This window comes from Bos taurus, chromosome 5, assembly GCF_002263795.3.
Source record: "Bos taurus isolate L1 Dominette 01449 registration number 42190680 breed Hereford chromosome 5, ARS-UCD2.0, whole genome shotgun sequence".
In the NCBI taxonomy this organism is placed as follows: domain Eukaryota; kingdom Metazoa; phylum Chordata; class Mammalia; order Artiodactyla; family Bovidae; genus Bos; species Bos taurus.
In genome coordinates this window covers 16,948,778-16,970,093 of record NC_037332.1, presented here as the reverse complement: position 1 = coordinate 16,970,093, position 21,316 = coordinate 16,948,778, and positions in this window count along the sequence as shown.

The window sequence follows — 21,316 nt, the reverse complement described above, 5'->3', positions numbered from 1 at the left end:
ATGGAAACAGTGACAGACTTTATTTACTTGGGCTGCAAAATCACTGCAGATGGTGACTGCAGCTGTGAAATTAAACGACACTTGCTCCTTGGAAGAAAAGCTATGACCAACCTAGACAGCATATTAAAAAGCAGAGACATTACTTTGCCAACAGAGGTCAATATAGTCAAGGCTATGGATTTTCCAGTAGTCATTATGGATATGAGAGTTGGACCATAAAGACAGCTGAGCACTGCAAAATTGATCCTTTTGATTGTAGTATTGGAGAAAACTCTTGAGTTCCTTGGAAAGCAAGATCAAATTAGTCAATCCTAAAGGAAATCGGTCCTGAATATACATTGGAAGGACTAATGCTAAAACTGAAGCCTCAATACTTTGACCATATGATGTGATAAGCTGACTCATTAGAAAACACTCTGTTGCTGGGAAAGATTGAAGGCAAGAGGAAAAGGGGACAACAGAGGACCAGATGGTTGGATGGCATCATTGACTCAATGGACAAGAGTTTGAGCAAACTTCAGGAGATGGTAAAGGACAGGGAAGTCTAGCTGCTGCAGTCCATGGGGTCGCAAAGAGTCAGACATGACTGAGTGACTTAATGACAGTGACACACACATACTATGTAAAAATACTATATATGTACAACACCAGGTACAAGGGAGTTCTTATAATTCTTAATTAAGCAAGCTTTATTCTTGCCATGTATCTTTAAAGAGACTTTATCTTTCTTCCCCTCCCAAGCCCTGCTCCTTACTTTTGATGAAATTTTGGGCAAATCCCATCACTTATCAAATTATGATAGTGTTTCTGTCTGTACATGTGTGCTGTGCTCAGTCACTCACTCGTGTCCAACTCTTTGCTACCCCATGTAGAAAAACCAGGCTCCTCTGTCTATGAAATTTCTGGGCAAGAATACCTGAGTGAAAAAAAAAAAAAAAGAATACCTGAGTGGGTTGTTATTTCCTTCTCCAAGGGATCTTCCTGACCCAGGAATCAAACCTGTGTATCTTATATCTCCTGAGTCATCAGGCAGATTCTTTACCACTAGTGCCATCTGAGAGAGCTTCTCTAGTCAGTAAATTAAATATCAATTTTCATTTAGTAGTCTTTATATGGGGCTTCCCTGGTGGCTCAGCAGTAAAGAATCCACATGCCAGTGCAAGAGACATGGGTTTGATCCCTGGCTTGAGAAGATCCCCTGGAGAAGGAAATGGCAACCCACTCCATAGTTTTGCCTGGGAAATCCCATGGGCAGAGGAGCCTAGGGGGGCTATCATCCATGAGGTTGTGAAAGAGTCAGACACGACTTAGCAATTAAACAATAAAAACAACATTCTGGATGTAGCTTTTGATTTAAAGTTGAGACCTTTTCTCTTCTCCAGGTTAGTCCTACCTCAGATAGAAACTAGGTATGGCATTTTTTTTCCAATCATCTATTTTTTCTAATCCTTTTCTCCTAGCTTTCAAACTATGGTTTGCAACCAACTAAGGTACATGCAATGGACCATAAGGACAGGATGGGGGAAAGTCTAGGAGGGAGAAGAGAAGAGGAATGTGAGAGGTCTTATTTGGCTGGTTACTGAAAAGTTATGTGTCTATTTTGTAGACATATCCTTGATAATCTCTATGTTTGGGAAGTAATTAAAGAAATTACTGGTCTCATGACTCTTTTCATAGATTGTTTGCAACCACCATCCTCAAAAACTTATATATCCATTTCAGCAGGTCTGACTCCCCCTTCAGTCCCTTATTATATCTGTGCATCTTATTGGTAGGGTTATGGTCTCAACCTGTAAAAGTTCATGTTACTGAGAGAAAATTATCTAAGAAATTCAATATCTGAGGATCATTGTTTAATTCAGTACTAAACTGTAAAGCGTGCATCTTATTTTAGTTTTTATTTTGTATTTTTGCAAATGGCATTTAAAAAATGTTTTCAATTGAATGAAATATTCTTTAACTTCCAGAGTGCTTTACAGTTTTCAAAAGTTTCAAACACATGTTTTCATACAATCCTGTAATATAATATAAAAATAATCCTTTTTTTAAACCCCCATCCCTATATTGACCCTCCCTCCTTCCCTCTTCCCACTGGTAACCGCTAGTTTGTTCTGTATATCTTAGTCAGCATCTTGTTTGGTTTTACTCACTAGTTTTATTTCTTAGATTCCATGTAAAAGTGATATCATATGATATTTGTCTTTCTCTGTCTGACATTTCACCTAGTATTATATTCTCTAGGTCCATCCATGTTGCCAAAAACAGCATTATTTTGTACTTATTTATGGCTGAGTAGTATTCTAGTGTGTGTGTGTGTGTGTGTGTGTGTGTGTGTGTGTGTCTTTATCCATTCATCTGGACACAGGTTGCTTCCATACCTTGGGAATTGTAAATAACACTGCTATGAGCATTGCAGTGCATGTATCTTTGTGTTGGTAAGGATGTGGAGAAAAGGGAACCCCCCTATGCTGTTGATAGGAATGTAAATTGGTGAAGCCACTATGGAAAAGAGTATGGAGATATCTCAAAAATCTAAACTACCATATGACCCAGAAATTTTGCTCCTTTTATAAAACTGAAACAAAAAACAAAAGCACCAATTCAAGAATATACATACATCTTATTTTAAATAATATTCATTGTATTTTTGTTTTCTTAATGTTAATCACCTAGTTTAAAAGCGTAAAGCAGTGTTTATTTCTCAATGACATATTTTTAATATATTTTATCTCTGTCAAAAAGAGAGTAAGATCATAAAGACATAGACTGTTATATGATATTAATTTATTTTCAGCATCCTGATGTGCACTGTTGTTGAAGTGGATGTTTCAACTTTTGGTTGGCCAGATTAGGAATTGAGGTGTTGAATTTTAAAGAATGTCAGTTTAATTAATTCAGAGAAAGAGCAGAAGAAGTTGTCCTCTGAACTGTTCTTACAACACTTATAACAACAGATATGTATTTTTTTCTTCATCCAACAACCAATTTTTCCATTGACTAGATGCCCTGTGTCTGGTTTGGTTCTGACACTAACTATGCAAATTAGCACAAGTCCCGCAGGTGAAGGCCTCAGTCCCATAGACTGTCCCTATTTCAGATGCTAATTACAGGTCTGGTCAGTCCAGTTGTCTATCAAAGCCTTCTCAGTTTGATAATTTGCTAGAACTTCTTGTAAAACTCAGGAATGTAATTTACTACTATGGTTTATTATAAAAGATACAGCTCAGGCACAACCAAATTGAAGATATGCACAGGGCGAGATATGAAGGAAGGGATGCTCCATGTACCCTTTCTGGACATGTCACCCTCCCAGCATCTCGATATGTTCACTCCCCAGAAGCTATCTCAACTCCATTATAGTGTTTTTTTCTTTCTTTCTTTCTTTCTCTCTCTCTCTCTCTCTTTTAATGTTGGCTCCATTATGTTACAGAGAAGGCACTGGCGACCCACTCCAGTACTGTTGCCTGGAAAATCCCATGGACCGAGGAGCCTGATAGGCTGCAGTCCATGGGGTCACTAAGAGTAGGAGATGACTGAGCGACTTCACTTTCACTTTTCACTTTTATGCATTGGAGAAGGAAATGGCAACCCACTCCAGTGTTATTGCCTGGAGAATCCCAGGGATGGGGGAGTCTGGTGGGCTGTTGTCTATGGGGCTGCACAGAGTCGGTCACGACTGAAGCAACTTAGCAGCAGAAGCAGCCATTATGTTAGCACAATTGATTAAAATGTTGGCCATTGATGACTAGACTCAACCTCCCCTCTGCAAGTGGGGCTGAAATTCCAAACTTCTAAATTGTGAGGTTGGTTCCTCTAACAACCAGCCCCCATTCTGAAGCTATCTAGAGCCAACTAAGAGTCACTTTATTAGCATAAATTCAGGTATGTGGAAAAAAGGCTTGTTATGAATACCAAAAAATGTTCTTATCAACAAAGACTTTAGAAGCTCTATTTCAGGAACTGGGAACAAAGACTAAATATATGTGTTTCTTATTATCACCATGTCTTAGCTAGCTCAGGCTAATATAATAAAATACCAAAGACTGGGTGGTTCAAACAACCAGTCATTTATTTCTCAGTTATAGAGGTCAGGCAGCATAACATCAATGTGTTTGATGGTTTGATTTCTTGTGGAACCCTCTTGGCTTGGACTGCTGCCTTCTCAGTATGTCCTTCTAGGGTGGAGACAGATAGATAGAGACAGAGAGACCTGGTCTCTCAACCTCTTCTTATAAGGGTAAGAATCCCATCATGGAGATTTCACTGTCATGTAAACCTAATTAACTCCTCCCAACTCCAAATGCCATCACACTGAATTGAGGAGGGGGACTCAAACATTCAGTCATAACAAAATGGATATTCAATGTGTCAGAGCATAAATAGAATCTTTCAAATTTTCAGTTCAATCTCTTTTTATAATCAAAACCACATAGAGAATCTAGTAGATAAATAACAGATCACCTCTTCCTTTACTACAACTCTCTTGCAAAAAAAAAAGAATGTTTATTGTCATTAAATATTTACTAACTAAATGGAGGCATATAAGAATGAAATTGTGAATTCATGAATGAATAAAAAGATAGATGATGCCATTTAGGCTTGAAGTTAAATAGAAATGATTCAACTAAAATTTATTTTTAATCATGAATTATGAAGGCAGGAGAAGAAGGGGACGACAGAGGATGAGATAGTTGGATGGCATCACCAATGTGATGGACATGAGTTTGAGTAGGCTCCGGGAGTTGGTGATGGACAGGGAAGCCTGGCCTGCTGCAGTCCATGGGGTTGCAAAGAGTTGGACATGACTGAGCAACTGAACTGAGCTGATAAATGCTACTTATAGGAATTGTTTTATTTATTCATATTTTAAACAACATATTTTATTATATTACACACATATACCACATCTCTGCAAATATTATCTTCTCATATTTGTGCAGGTTTTTTTCCCTATTGGGTGAATTAGCTTCCTTCAACCTCAATACTAAAACCTAACTTGTTCACATCCTCCTGCACATCAACTTGTCAAGTTTTAAAATGTTATCCTATTCTCCGAGGTGCCAACAAACTCATTCAAATTAATGTTGTCAGTTATTTAATGAATAAGCTTTCTACTCTAGCATCCTCAAAAGCTGAATACACTTGTCATAGCAAACTTGGACCTGAACAACAAAATAATAACCTTTGTTCCATACAAAACAAGTGTGAAGGTGACATCTATAATTCATATAGCCTGATTATTATTTCCAGTAGATAAAACAGATATATGTTGAGCCAAGCTCAGTCTCACTAAGACCTCATTTTCTGAATTTTTGTGACCTGTGTGTCTCTGGTCCACTCAGGAACTGAGTATTTGAGATTCTCCCATATTTACTTAGCTAAGTGGATGTATCTATATGATGTTTAAGGCACTTAACAAACATATATAATCAGCACTTAGTTTACCAAAATGGATTCAAGTTAATGGTCTAAAAGAATAAAAGTGTTAGAAAAGAGTTCTTGATGTTATAGTATATTATACAAAAGTACAAAAATATATTCATGTAAAAATATTACATATAATTGCCATTGTATAAATGTACAGTCATCATACCCTAGAAATAGTTCAGAATTATACTATAGGTTGAAAGATTAAAAATATTGGTACAAGTTATAAAATAGAGGCCTGACCATACCTTAATATGCTTACTATTCTTAAACTAGAGAGGAATTAAAAAAAAAAAAAAAAAAAAACTTAGGAGAAGAAATATTGATGCTTCAAAACTTATCAAAAGAAAAAAATATTCTGTAACAAGCTTCCTTCAGAATTCTTAATAAAAAAGAAAATTATGCCATTGAAGAAGATATTTTTTATGAAAGAAAAATTTTAAGTAATGAAAGGAAGAATTTTTTATCTCTGTAATTTAGAAGATTTTTTGAAAGCAACCATACCAGGACAGATATGCATATGAATAAAGCAAATTATTAAGATAAATGATCCTTCATCTGTGAGAAGATTAAGCTAAATGATCTCTGGTGTTTCAGCTAAGGCTAGTATTTTATGGTTAGTACATAAGGGACAGTTTACAGAGTTGAAATGGTAGCCAAACACTATAAAATTGTGTGTTAATAAAAGATTAGTGTTTTTATTTTTCCTTCCTCATTCCTCACTGAACTTTGAAAGTAACCTGGGAAAATAATTATGAAATAATAAAATTGCATAAAAAATTCCTCTTTAATTTTTATGAGTCCACTTATATGTCAGCTTTTAAAAGAAATCAGTCATTCTACAAGTAGATACATTTCACTTGCTTGAGGTGTGCCAGATTTCAACTGAAAACAAACACAGCCAGGTATTTCGCAATGAGAGGGACATAGAAAATGATAAAAGTTCTAAAGCCTGATTCATATATTTATAAAGCTTAACACCAAGTAAATGAAGGTAAGTGTGTGCTAAGTCGCTTCAGTTGTGTCCGACTCTTTTCGATCCCATGAACTGTAGCCCGCCAGGCTCCTCTGTCCATGGGATTCCCAGGTAAAGTTATGTAGTAATGGGATTCTCCAGGTAAAGTTATGTAGTAATTATGAAATAATTTAGGGCAGTAATCAAAGATTAGTTTATGTAAAGGACACTATTCTGCAGACATCTAGAACAGAGAGGCAGACTGCATTGGTTTTCCTTTTGGCTTATTCACTTACTGGTTAAGTGATCTTGGACTGATTGAGCTTCTCTGTGCCTCAGTTCAGTCGCTCAGTCATGTCCGCCTCTTTGCAACCCCATGGACTGCAGCACACCAGGCTTCCCTGTCCATCACCAACTCCTGGAGCTTGTTAAAATTCATGTCCATTGAGTCGATGATGCCATTCAACCATCTCTGTGATCCCCTTCTCCTCCTGCCTTCAATCATTCCCAGCATCAGGGTCTTTTCAAAGGAGTCAATTCTTCACCTCAGGGGCCAAAGTATTGGAGTTTCAGCTTCAGCATCAGTCCTTACAATGAATTTTCAGGACAGATTTCTTTTAGGATGGATTAGCTGGATCTCTTTGCAGTCCAAGGGACTCTCAAGAGTCTCCAACACCACAGTTCAAAAGCATCAGTTCTTTGGCACTCAGCCTTCTTTATAGTCCAACTCTCACATCCATACATGACTTCTAGAAAAACCATAGCTTTGACAAGACAGACCATGGTTGGCAAAGTGATGTCTCTGCTTTTTATGTGCGGTCTAGATTGGTCATAGCTTTTCTTCCAAAGAGCAAGCATTTTTTAACTTCATGGCTGCAGTCACCATCTGCAGTGATTTTGGACCCCAAAAGTATAAAGTCTCTCACTTCTTCCATTGTTTCCCCATCTATTTGCCATGAAGTGATGGGACCAGATGCCATGATCTTAGTTTTCTGAATGTTGAGTTTTAAGCCAGCTTTTTCACTCTCCTCTTTCACTTTCATCAAGAGGCTCTTTAGTTCCTTTTCACTTTCTGCCATAAGGATGGTGTCATCTGTGTATCTGAGGTTATTGATATTTCTCCTGGCAATCTTGATTCCAGCTTGTGCTTTATTTAGTCTGGCATTTCACATAATGTACTCTGCATATAAGTTAAATAAGCAGGGTGACAATATATAGTTTGACATACTCCTTTCCCAATTTTGAACAAGTCTGTTGTTCCATGTCTGGTTCTAACTGTTGCGTCTTAACCTGCATACAGGTGCCTAGCTATCCTCATCTCTGTGCATAACTGTCCTCATCTATGAAAAGTATGTAGTAATGGTGCTTATCTCATTAACTCGTAAAGCATTCAGCAGTATGAACCATGTTCATAATCAAGTATCTGTTTTTGTTGCTGTCAGGCAAGAAGTCTTAATAGTTGGTTTTTTAATAGGAGTTAATTATAACTCCTATTAAATACTGGATAAATACTGGAAGTGGAAATGTTAAGTTTCTAATAAATTATGTGTGACTGGATTGAGCTATTTTGTTCAGAATGTGAATTTGATTTGTTAGAAATATTGAAATGCTGAATGTTTAAGAAAGAGAATGAGAGTCTATCACAATGATTTTTTATATTTATTATTATTATTAATGATTGTAGGAACTCGAGTCTATTCTCTTAACAAAGTTTAAGTGTACAACATGGCCCAAGTTAATCATAGATACAATATGTTGGTTTCTAAAATAGTTTAATTCAAGACACATTCAAATATGAAATTATTTTCAAAGAAATAAAAATAGCATATTTATATACATTAATACAAGTAAAATATAAAATTTTATGTTGATTTTTCTGAACATAGGTAGAATACATCTTTATTTTTATGACATATATCATGTCTTTAATCAGTTTCTTAGCCATATCTGTTTCTAGTACTGTGTCAGTGGTATTTTTCTGAAGAACTTTTTTTTCAATATGGTCATAATGTTTTTAATTGTTTCCAGAAAATATTTCTTGCAACATTCTTCAAAGTTTTATTTTACAGCTGACCAATTTGAAATTGTTGACCTCTTCAACAGACTCTTCCTAAAAGACCATATCTTAACTGAGATAACAGCCTCTATAGCTACTGAGCAAATTGTTCCTAAATGTTAGATATAATTCCATTTTTAACTAAATTTTATAAATATTTCAGCCCATTTATTTTCACAAATATCTACCAGAAGCAAAATTCCTCAAATACTTTGTCAATGTTGAGGCTTTTAAATGTTACAAAACGGACAGATGTTTCAAAATCATAGGTTTTATTCCATTTCCTTCAGCCTCCAATTATAAAGTTACACAATTAAAAACAGGAGTTCCATCTTACTGTAGTTCAGATATTAAAGCTTAATTATAGTATCTCAAAATTAAATCTTACAAACTAACTTCTCATCAGTTTGGTTCAGTTTGGTCCTTGTTTTTAAAGAATAATTTCAATATCTTCTTGTTTGCAGGCTTTATTTTTATTCATCACAATTCACTTAAAACTTCAAAATTTAAAATTTCCTTGCTTTGTTTCATTGATTACTTTAATGAAGTATTTTTAACTAATTATAAAAAAATACAACCAACATTTAGTGAACTAACACTATTGATTAGAGAATAGTTCTTCAAATCCTGAAACTTTTCTAAAATTTGTTTAATGATGGGGCAGCAAAGAAATCACTTGCCATGTCAAATCTTTTAAATGTTTTTATTTTATTATCAGTTTTGTGACAATTTTTTGTTTAATTTTTCCATGATTATATTGATTTAAAAATTATAAATTTTCAAAAAATTAGTTTCTTTTAAGAGTGATTAAATATCCTACATCTATTGGAACAGTAATAGATTGCATATACACCATGGCCAATTCCAAGTTTCCAAGTACATTTCTGGCCCACTTTATTTTAAATTACTAGTAAGTATTAAAAAGTTCCATGAAAATAAAATTCACCAAAGTGTGTGTTGATAACATTATAGGAAAAAAAACAAAAATGTGTAAGTTTATCTTAAAGATTGCTATTTTAAGTTGAATTTGGAGCATTCACATATTATCAAATATTTTGCCATTGAAAAATTGAGCTTTGAAAGCTTCCTCTGCATAAATTTATTGAGAAATATCAAATCTATACTGAATTGACTTCACTAATTTTGTAATTGAAGTACTTAACTTCCCAGGTGGCTCAGTGGTCAAGAATCCACCTGCCAATACAGGAGGCATGAGAGACAAGGGTACGATCCCTGGTTTGGGAGGATCCCCTGGAGGAGGGCATGGCAACCCACTCCTGTATTCTTGCCTGGAGAATCCCATGGACAGAGGAGCCTGGCGGGCTGCAGTCCATGGGGTCGCAAAGAGTCGAAATGACTTAGAGACTTTGCACACATACTGAATTGACTTCACTGATTTTCTATTTGAAGTACTTAATATCACTGATACAAAGTGTTTTCTAAGTTCTTCTGCCAGTGGAGCCTATACATATGTGGTTATTATTTCACTTTTCATATGTGTACAGCAAACTGTAAATGGATACAATTAGTTAAGAACATTCTAATTATGGCCCTGATTCAGTCTTTACTAAATATTCAAATATATGTATGTGCACAGAGGGAGTTAAATGTTTACATGATGATTTCTGTATACAGGCCTGAAAATTTTAGATGTCATGAAATTTAAAACTGGTTGTGAATTAAACCCCACTTACAATGGCATTAAGTGAGGTGACTTTTCTTTTTGAATGTTGACTAGTAAGAATTACTTGGAAAAACATACCAGCTAAAGCCTACTTACCTACTTGTGGAAACCTTCCAATGTGTAAGTAAATGTCAGAAATATTGATAGAATGTTGTTTTATTTTCCTTTTATAGAAATTGGAGAGCTAAAGCTTGATGCTAAAAGAACTGTTTCACAGTTTTATTTTTTTGGAGGCTATATATATTCATATATATTTTTAAACTCATTCTTCCTGGAAGATAGCCTCTGAGAAGCATTTCCTTATTTAGTTTTACAGATTTTCACAGACTGTCATCTAATCATCTTCATATCTTTCTCTGAAAAAGGAAAATACATTTAATCTTTGAAGCAACACAAAACCTATGATGAATTGCAAATGGCCAGCAATTGAGTTCAACTTTGATTTTTGAATGGCAGCCTTACTTTGTCTTTCTATTCTTCCTCCCTGTTGGGTTGTCATTTCATTGTTTTCACTTCTGTGCTAATTTTAAATGAAGTGTGCAATCATCTGTGAAATACTTTGTATTAAAGCTGTATGAAATATTTCTTTTTTGCTGCATCCTTTCAAAGCTAATTCTCTGTTTCAGATTGAAATTAGTATCTATCCCCCTTCCATCCTGCCTGGGTCAATGCCTCTTTGCCTATTCAGTTTGGAGTTCTAAACTTCATTTGACTTTTCCTACAGCTTCTATTTTCTCAGAACATCTGAATTCACTACTTGTTTCACCATTGTTCATTCTCCTAGTCTATGACTTGATAGGAGTTAGATTAGTTGATTTTTATATTCTATTTAGATAGAAAGGACAGAAGGATGAAAGGAAGGAGAGGAAGGGAGAAAAGAAGGAGGGGGGAGGAGGGAAGGAAGGAAAAGTGATAAAAGAAAGAAAAAAAGGTGTAGTTGTGTATTCTGAGTTATGGAAACAGATATCTATAACATATTATGCTCTTAGGCCAGAAGTTTATGCCTCCTACCCTCCACCCCCGTTACCTTTAGAGTATCTTCTTAATTTATTTCCATTTGAATTATCAGGACCTCAGTACCATTAAGAAAGGGTGCCCAAAGAGCATACCTGGTCATGAATGAATTGTGGTTGATAGAAATGCCTGCCTCAAAATTATCTATGTTCTCATTCAGTGTCTGAGAATCCTGCAGTCATCCGTAACATCTGGTGGTGGTGCTTTAAATTCACTTTGAACCCAGATGGAGTCTCTGTGAAACCTGTGCCCATTTGTCTCAGCAGGGCACCCTATGCCTCTCTACAGGCTTTCCTGGTGGCTCAGACAATAAAGAATTTGCCTGCAATGCAAGAGACCTGGGTTTGATCCCTGGGTTTGGAGGGTCCCCTGGAAAAGGGAATGGCAACCCACTCCAATATTCTTGCCTAGAGAATCCCATAGACAGAGGAGCTTGGCGGGCTACAGTGAATGGGGTTGCAAAGAGTTGGACACAACTGAGCTACTCACACAAACACGCCTCCCTACAACACTTCCCACACCCTCTTCACCCATTCCTTTTATTGATCTGATGACACCAAGAAGCTTCAGGTCTAGTGTCTAAGGGATGTCACAGATCCTACAGCTGAGCCCTCATTCCAGGAGCAAGCCTGATAAGGATCATCCCTGCTGGTTGGAGCATATATTTTTACTGCCAGAATGGTCCTGATGACTTGACTTAGGAGCTCTCATTTCATTGGATTCCAAATGAATGATGCTCTGGCTACCCATGTTTCACAGCGAATAACCATGAAATTTGGACTTTTGCCTGTCAGTGGTTAGACTCTATGCTGCCTTAAATCTATAGCACCCCAGGGCAATGAATGTGATGGCAGACTTCCTTTATCCTGTGTGCCAGCCACTGGCACTAAAGATTGTCTCCCCAGTTGCTCCCCAGGCTCCACACTGTATGTCAGGTAGTCTTCCTATGTGTCTGTGCCATTTCTTATGGCTTACAAGATAGTTACTTCACAATGCCAAATGGGCTTTCTCATGGATTTTCTCTCTTGTTGTATAGCAATAGCCTCCTTTCCTGGGTGGGTCTTAAGATGTCAGACAAGGGCAGGACAATCCTTTAGCAAATGTGGCAACTCTTCTGGTTCCACGCATGAGCCTTTCATCTGTCCTTCCTGCTAGTGGCAATATGGAGGTGCAGAAGGCAGAGATGTAGTCATCACTGGAGATTACATTCTGGGAGAAGTGATTATAGCCTAAAATATTCAAGAGAAGAATAAATGGTTGGAAGCTGCATTGGTCCTTGTTTACATTGTAAGATTATCAATGATAAATTTAACATAGTAGAGAAGTAAATTAACATTCATAATTCCCCCTATAATCTGAGTAAGTCTTGCATTTGTTGCTATCATTAATGGAACACAGTTACTGTCTTTGAGACTTCTTGGAATCCATTATTTCTGGAAGTACAGTGGAGGGAGCAATCATAAAAAATCATGCCTCTAACATTAAATGTTTTGGGGGGACTGCTGAGGGATGGAGATCTGTATTGTTATAATGCAACCTGTTTCCAAGACTCATGTTGTTATAAGAGTATTGCTACCTTTACCTCATAATGGAGAAAGGAAAATTAGTCAAAAATGTTACACATATTAATAAATAAGGTAGAGAGATAGTTGTTCTTGTACCTTAATGTGAAGAGATGGCTCCTGGATAGTATGAAGAATCTCCATGTGTACTAGTGAAACAGAAAAGCAAATAGGCAATTACCTCTAACCATTATTGTCCCATTATTCTAACTCCTCTAAATTGATAAATTACTATACTACATATGGGCCCATAAATTTTGTAATATTTTTAAAGTCAAAGTGTATTTATTGATAGGGGCCTCACACAGTATGGCATCATGGACAGTTTTATATTCTATGAATATCATACATTTGATATATCCTTAATCATATTTTTTTCTTATGGTTTGACTGGTAGTCAGCAATGCTAGGTACTCAGTTGGATTTGACATGGTCCTAGGCACTCTAGGGGCTCAGCGGTAAAGGACCTGCCTGCCAATGTAGTAACTTCAGGTTCGATCCCTGGGTTGGTAAGATCCCCTGGAGGAGAGCATGGCAACTCACTCCAGTATTCTTGCCTGGAGAATTCCATGGACAGAGGATCCTGGCAGACTACAATCCATGGGTTTGCTAAGAGTCGAACAGGACTGAAGCGACTTGGCATGGACACACCTAGGCACTCCAGATAATCCTGTTTCCTGAGAAGGGGCATACTGAATCTTAACTATAGTATTTCTGTTGGTCATTAAAATCATTTTTTTTTAAATTATCACTCTTATTAATGGTCAAAAGAAAACTTAGAATTTCATTAGAAGCTGCTGATCTTAGAAATGCCTACTATGTTAATTTGCTTAAATTTTTATTTTTAGTTTAATTCACTTTGTCACTGTTAACATCTTTCTGTGTTCATATAGATGTCAATAATTGAGTGATTTTAAAAATCATCATTTTAGAAATATATAGATATCTAGATATCATGGGAAACATCTTGTTTTTCACTGTACATTGCACAAATTTTTTCCTTTCCTTTTGCCCTTTGTGGTTGGATCTAACAGTAGATGTATTGATTTGTTACATCAAGTAAACATTTTATGTGGGTCAAAAAGAAAAAAAGAACAATAACTAGAACCTAGAACAATGTCAATATACACTGGAAACTTAACATATTCATGGATGGTATAAACAAAGAGTAAAAACCTGAACATGAATAATAAATTAATTTTGTCTTTATTATAATGCAATGTTTATGCTGCTTGGCTATGTATTATGATAAGTCAGAAAAAGTGGAAAGTTTTAATGCAAGAAAATAGTTATACTACTTGGAATCAGCCGCCGCCCCCGCCGCCGCCAAGTCGCTTCAGTCGTGTGCGACTCTTTGCGACCCCATGGACTGCAGCCTACCAGGCTTCTCTGTCCATGGGATTCTCCAGGCAAGAACACTGGAGTGGGTTGCCATTTCCTTCTCCATTGGAATCAGCAGTATTCCTCTTTTTCTAAAATGTGAAGACTTCCTGCTGAGGACATTTTAACCAAGCATACACTCTCTGTTTTTGTTTGTATTTATTTTATCATTAAAAAAGAGATATTTTAAAACATATTTGACCCAGGCACCATTAGAGAGAGATAGAGAACAAGAGAGAAGGAAATTATGGGGTGGGATGTAGAGTTTCCACAGGAGGCTAGTTTTCCATGCATGGAATATAAATAAACAGCAAGAAAGGTTCTGAGGTTTGGCAGTACAAATTACAGTCCTTCAGTTGGATCCTTGAAAAGAACCATCTGGCAGTGTTAGCTGTGTGGAATCTGAAGCAATTGATTGCACTGCATTAAATCTGACAACCAAAAGTTGACTCTATTTTTGTATTGGTAACTTAAACTACAAATACTTGTAGTATGCATCTGATTTACAGAGTCTTGATCATATTCCTTTCTCTCAGTGAATCCATGAATAGTTATAGGAACACTAGGATTTCCTGAGCTTCTCTTATGGGAGGCATTGGAAAAGGCGTGGCCAGAATTACTCTACTGAGACGATCATACAGTAAAGAATCATCTTCAAATGAAGATGTGGAAATTGAGAGGAAATTTGGAATGGGGTGAGAGGATGGATTGTAATCAACCAAAAATATCACAGATAAATGCCAAAGAGTACAACTTAGTTTAATTAAGTATAGAGTTTAATTTTAAGAGACTTGTTATATACTTTTAATATGTTCTGTCACTGGCTTTGGTAAATTGCCTTACCTTTTTGAACTTATGTTTTCTCGTCTATGGAAAGAAGAGGGCTGCAAAGGTTGAAGCAAATGCTGTAAAAGGTAAATTCCACTTTTAAAATGCAATTTGTTCTATGCCACCCTTTCAAACTTTTGCCTGATATTTTCCAAATCCATTCTTGTTTATCACATAATGTCAACAAAATGAGCTGAAAACTTAAGATTAAATTTATGTAGAATGAACAAACATCAATGCAATTTCAATGAAAGGTAAAATCTTGCTTGCATATGCTAATGTGAACAGAGTGAATGACTTCTGATTCCAAGATGCAGGATGTTGTTCCATCTGAATGAAAAACGTCAGAAAATTCCTTCAAGAATTCTTTATTTTTGTTATTTCATAAAGGAAGTCAAAGAATTTTAGAGTTGTATAAAAGCAAGTTCAAGATGCTGACAAGCACTGTATTCTTTAATAACCACTGCAGACTATCTGGGAGAAGGCAATGGCACCCCACTCCAGTACTCTTGCCTGGAAAATCCCAGGGACAGCGGGGCCTGGTGGGCTGCAGTCCATGGGGTCGCTAAGAGTCGGACACGACTGAGCGACTTTACTTTCACTTTTCACTTTCATGCATTGGAGGAGGAAATGGCAACCCACTCCAGTGTTCTTGCCTGGAGAATCCCAGGGATAGCGGGGCCTGGTGGGCTGACGTCTATGGGGTCACACAGAGTCGGACACAACTGAAGCGACTTAGCAGCAGCAGCAGCAGCAGACTATCTGGATATTACTATTTTTATAGTACAATTAATGAATTATATTCAATATATTGATGTAGCATGAGTGCTTAGCATATGAAAAACTGTTAGTTGCTCAGTTGTGTCTGACTCTTTGTGACTCCATGGACTTGTAGCCTGCCAGGCTCCTCTGTCCATGGGATACTCCCGGCATGAATATTGGAGTGGGTAGCCATTATCTTTTCCAGGGTCTCTTCCTAGTATATAGAAACACTCAATATATACTTAGGAATAAGTGAATACATGCATTTTAAAGAGTAGATCAACAAACTGTTAAAATTTTAATTCAGTCACATATTCTGGAGATAGAGCCATACAATTTGAAAGCATTTTGGTATTAGATTGATATTCAGTTTCATCTGGATGCTTTCCAGCATGAGAACTTCAGGATGATTGCTCTTTGAACAACCATTAAGCAAAAGATTCATTTAAGAAGTACTTAATAAAAATATTATAGGTGATGGGAAAATGAAAATAGTACTGTTCTTTTGCAATACGAATAGCATGAACTATGTTCAGGAAATAGTCTCTAGAAATTATTCTGAGATTAAGAAGCAGATCAAGGAAGTCATTGGCAACACCTGCAATTTCTTACAGGAAAGTTTGTCATTATGGATAGACCAAGCCAAGAAGCATGAGAGCAGATGGTGAAATGCCAAGTATGAAAAACTTCATGTCTCTCTCTAGTATCCTAGGCATATACGGACTTGGATATAGACCAATACTGACTACTGTGGGCCACTGAGGAGCAAAAATTATCCAGCAATCATCACAGTGAGAAATAGAACCCTGGAGAGAAGCCCCAGCCTTCAGCCATCTCTATTACAAATCCGTCATGGTCTCTTGAAAGCCATTTGGAAGGCAGGGAACCTTCCAGTGCATTTACTTAAAGTTAGCTTCATCTCTGAAGAAGGCTCTAGAAGAGCCACTCAGAGCGTTCCCCTTTTTCTTTCTAACTTTCCTATTGATATATCTCAGTAGGTTAGTTTGGGGATTTAATAAGATAGTTAAATAAGATTACTTGGAAAGGTATGAAATGCTATTTGAGCTATTTACTTATACTATTTTTAGTATCACAAGTTAAAAATGCCCTAACAGTAACAAAGCTTTTCAAATTGAGGTTAGTTAGAATGATGATGTTTGTGGAAGTATTTTCTCTTTCTTTCAAGAAAATAGTGATATTTATAGGTAAAGATACCGAATATTTTCTAGTATACTATGACATTTAAAATGTAACAGTATATAGGCAATTAGTTATCTTTTATCTTGATTATTTTTGAGAAATGATAACTATATTATGTGAAATAACCCAGAGCCTCAATTCATTTGATTCTACACTAGAGAGAGAGATATATAAGAATCAGTCAACCTAAGAATGAATTTAGTAAAAATAAATCTAAAGGAATCAATGGAATAAATAATGATACAGTCAAAATATGTTGTAGGTTCCTTTAAATTCACAAGACTGGAAAAAGGGTATATATCAAATGTTTCCCAATTTACAAAACAAACAAAATTAAGGAAATATTTCAATTGACGGTGTACTTTCTTTTTCAATATGCTTTTCTAGAAGAGAAATGAGGGTTATCTTCTTTCTTTGGATTATTTAGACATTTAATCACAAATTTGTGTGTCTTTGTGTGTCTGTGGAGTTGGTGATGGACAGGGAGGCCTGGCGTGCTGCAGTCCATGGCATCCCAAAGAGTCAGACTCGACTGAGCAGCTCAGCAAAATACAGCACAACTCAGCACAATACAGTGCAACACAGCACCACCTTAAATGATGGTTTAATGACCGTTCTTTTGCATGTCTCACTATAAACATATTGTAGCTTTTTACCAAAACATATACTGAGAAGTGGTGTGACTGAATTATATGACATGCATCATCACCTATCCCAAATATTGCCAAAATGCTTTTCAGTTTTAGATCTCATTCAGCATTGCCTACACACTTGATGTTCCTGTAACTTTTGATTGCTGCCAATCTGATAGGTTTGGAATAAAATTGTAGTGTTTTAACTTGCATTTTCCTCAAGAGTAATGTAATTGAGCAAATGTTCTGCTTATTGCCAGTCAGCTTTGCTTTTCTATAAATTAACTGTTTATATGTTTTGAATTATTTATTTTTCTGCTGTTTTTCTTTCTAATTTAAATGCTAATCCACTGTGATGCACATACACTATCACATTTGTTGTTGTTCAGTCGCTAAGTCATGTCCAACTTTTTGCTACCCCATGGACTGCAGAATGCCTGGCTTCCCAGTCCTTCACCATCTCTTGAAGTTTGTTCAAACTCATGTTCATTGAGTCGGTGATGCTCTCCAACTATGTCCTCTCTCATGCCCTTCTCCTCCTACGCTCAATATATATGTTTACTTTTATACTTTGATAATTTTTTTTTAACCATATCATAGCCTATATATTTTAATTGCTGTTAAATTTATTTTTTTGTAACACTTTCCAAATTTTGAAATGTGTTATGCCACTAGCCTGAAGATATTTTCTTCAATAAGTTTTCATGTCTTACCTTTAATCTTTATTCAAAATACGCATAATTATATATGAGTGTAAGTGAGTGTATGTGTGTGTGTGTAGTAAGAAGCAGTGGTTTTTATTTTGTGTTTCTGTGTTTTTATTCCAAGACGGTGCTCAATTGTCCAAGAATAGTTTAAAAAAATAACTCATGATTCCCTAATGATATAAAATGCTCATGCTATTGTGTGGCAAGTTCCATATATGCATAGGTCTAGTTTGAAAATTCGAATGCTTTTCTTTTTACATTTTTTCCACTGCAAATTTTTACATGTTTTTCCATGGCAAATACCACACTATTTTAATTATTACAATATTAAATATTGATTTTCCTTTATTGTCTTTTTACTGAAAACTTACTTTATCTTTATATCTTTATTTTTTTAAATAAACTTTCCTTCTTATAAATGTTAATATCATCTTGGAATTGATTGGTTGAGAATAGATTAAAAATTGACTGATTATAATATTGAGTCATCATGGCCATTAATAATGCATCATTTCATTTAATTGGTTTTTAATATCCTTCAATAAAGTTTAACTAATTTTTATATAAAAGTCTTGCATAAATTTTGTTAGAATTATTACTAGGTACATATGGTTAATAAGGTATTTTTATTTTTTAAATCATTTCTAACGAGTCACAACTGGTTTAAGAGATTATATTGTTTTGCTATGTTTTCCTCTCTTGTTCTATTCCTTTTTATGTATTTATGTTTCATTTTTTGCATTTTGTTTATTCTTTTGCAAATCTTAAAGATTTTAAAAGTTGCATCCTCAGGTCTACTTTTCAATATAGAGGAGCAGCTGTGATGATGACCTAGTCCATAATTTTGAAAAGGAAACACCTAACATTTGCTTTGGGTGTGTCTTTATCCCTGTGCTTTCTGCTGGAATTTATTTTCAAGGCAGTGATTGTGGACACTTCCAGGGCTCACTTCATTGATTTTCCTTCTCTCAAGGACCACAAGCACTGTTGTGTTCAGTGTTTGAAAATTATTGTTTCAAATATTTTGTCTGCTTTCTAGTTTCTAGTGTGGACAAGCAAGTTTATTCCTGTTATTCCATTATAGCCTAAAACAGATATATAATTTTCAAAATAGTTTATATTTCTGCTTTCTTGGGATGTAGACATCTTGTACTTCATTGTAAAAAAGCATTCCTAATTTGGGGGTAATCTTGTCACATTCCTCATCCTAAAGAAACTTTTAATTTTGGGAGTCTAGTTAATTTCAGGTTTATAGCTACTTGAATATATATACCATCTAGTCAAGGCTATGGTTTTTCCAGTAGTCATATATGGATGTGAGAGTTGGACCATAAAGAAGGCTGAGCACCAAAGAATTGATGCTTTTGAACTGTGGTATTGGAGAAGACTCTTGAGAGTCCCTTGGACTGCAAGGATAGCCAACCAGTTCATCCTAAAGGATCAGGCCTGGGTGTTCAATGGAAGGACTGATGCTGAAGATGAGACTCCAATACTATTGGCCAATACTCCAATACTGATGTGAAGAACTGACTCATTGGAAAAGACCCTGATGTTGGAAAAGACTGAAGGCAGGAGGAGAAGGGGACAACAGGGGATGAGATGGTTGGATGGCATCACTGACTCAATGAACATGAGTTTGAGTGAACTCCAGGAGTTGGTGATGGACAGGGAGGCCTGGTGTGCTGCAGTCCATGGGATCTCAAAGTGTCAGACACAACTGAGCAACTGAACTGAACTGAATATATATACAATTAAAATCACATTTTTCCTGTATGTCAGCCACATTGTACAAGTTTGACTTATAGTACAGTGACTGTTGTTCAACTGTCTTTCTTACTTGGCTTTATACTTTTTCATTTTTACTCACTGATTATTTAAATATTTGTTTTAAATTTTGAAATTCATGTTCTATAATATTATTTTTTATCAATTATTTGAAATGAGTTGAGATGTGATTCATTTCAATTTTTATAAGGACTAAATATGTGCATAAAAAGAATGTGTATTTTCAGAAGTAGTTGCAGTTCTCCATGGCTCAGTGGTAAAGCATATACTTGCCAGTGCAGGAGGCACAAATTCGATACCTGGGTTAGGAGGATCCCCCAGAGGAGAAAATGCAACTACCCTGTATTCTTGCCTGGGAAATCCCATCTACAGAGGAGACTGGTGGGCTATAGTCATGGGGTTGCAAGAATTGGACACTACTGAGTGACTGAGCACACACATAGATGTCTATGCAAACAAGCTCAAACAAATTTGTTATTTAAATTGCTGAAGTATTTTCTATGTTTACTTACACATATCACACATATACATATTTTATGATTGTGTATACAGAGATAAATAATTAGAAATAATATAGTGATGTGTAATATCATTTCTATATACTAGTTGTAAAGAACCCACCACCCAATGCAGGAAGCATAAGAGATGCAGGTTCAATCCCTGGGTCAGAAAGATCCCTTGGAGGAGAAAATGCAACCCACTGCAGTATTCTTGGCTAGAGAATGCCACAGATAGAGGAGCCTGGCAGAGTACAGTCCCTGGGGACTTACTGAAAGTGAAAGTCGCTCAGTTGCGTCTGACTCTTTATGACCACATGGGCTTACAGTCCAGGGAATTCTCCGGGCCAGAGAATTCTCCAGGCCACTAGAGTGGGTAGCCTTTCCCTTCTCCAGGGGATCTTCCCAACCCAGGGATTGAACCCAGGTCTCCCACATTGCAGGCAAATTCTTTAGCAACTGAGTCACAAGGGAAGTCCAAGAATACTGCCATGGGTAGCCTATACCTTCTCCAGCAAATCTGACCGGCCAAGGGACTGAATCGGGGTCTCCTGCATTGTAGGCAGATTCTTTACCAAGTGAGCTATTAGAGAAGCCCTTGGGACTTATTAGTTGATGCCTTTATATTATTGATACTGACTTATTTTGATTTTTTAAAATTCAATCTGAATTATTGCTGAATTCAGGCCTAGCAATTTTCAGTTTTTCTGATGTTGAAATATTTCCATCAGAAGCTCTGATTTTGCCTCTATCTACAGTCAGATTGTAGTGGAGTTGGAGTTAGTGATGGATAGGGAAGCCTGGCATGCTGCAGTTCATGGGGTCAC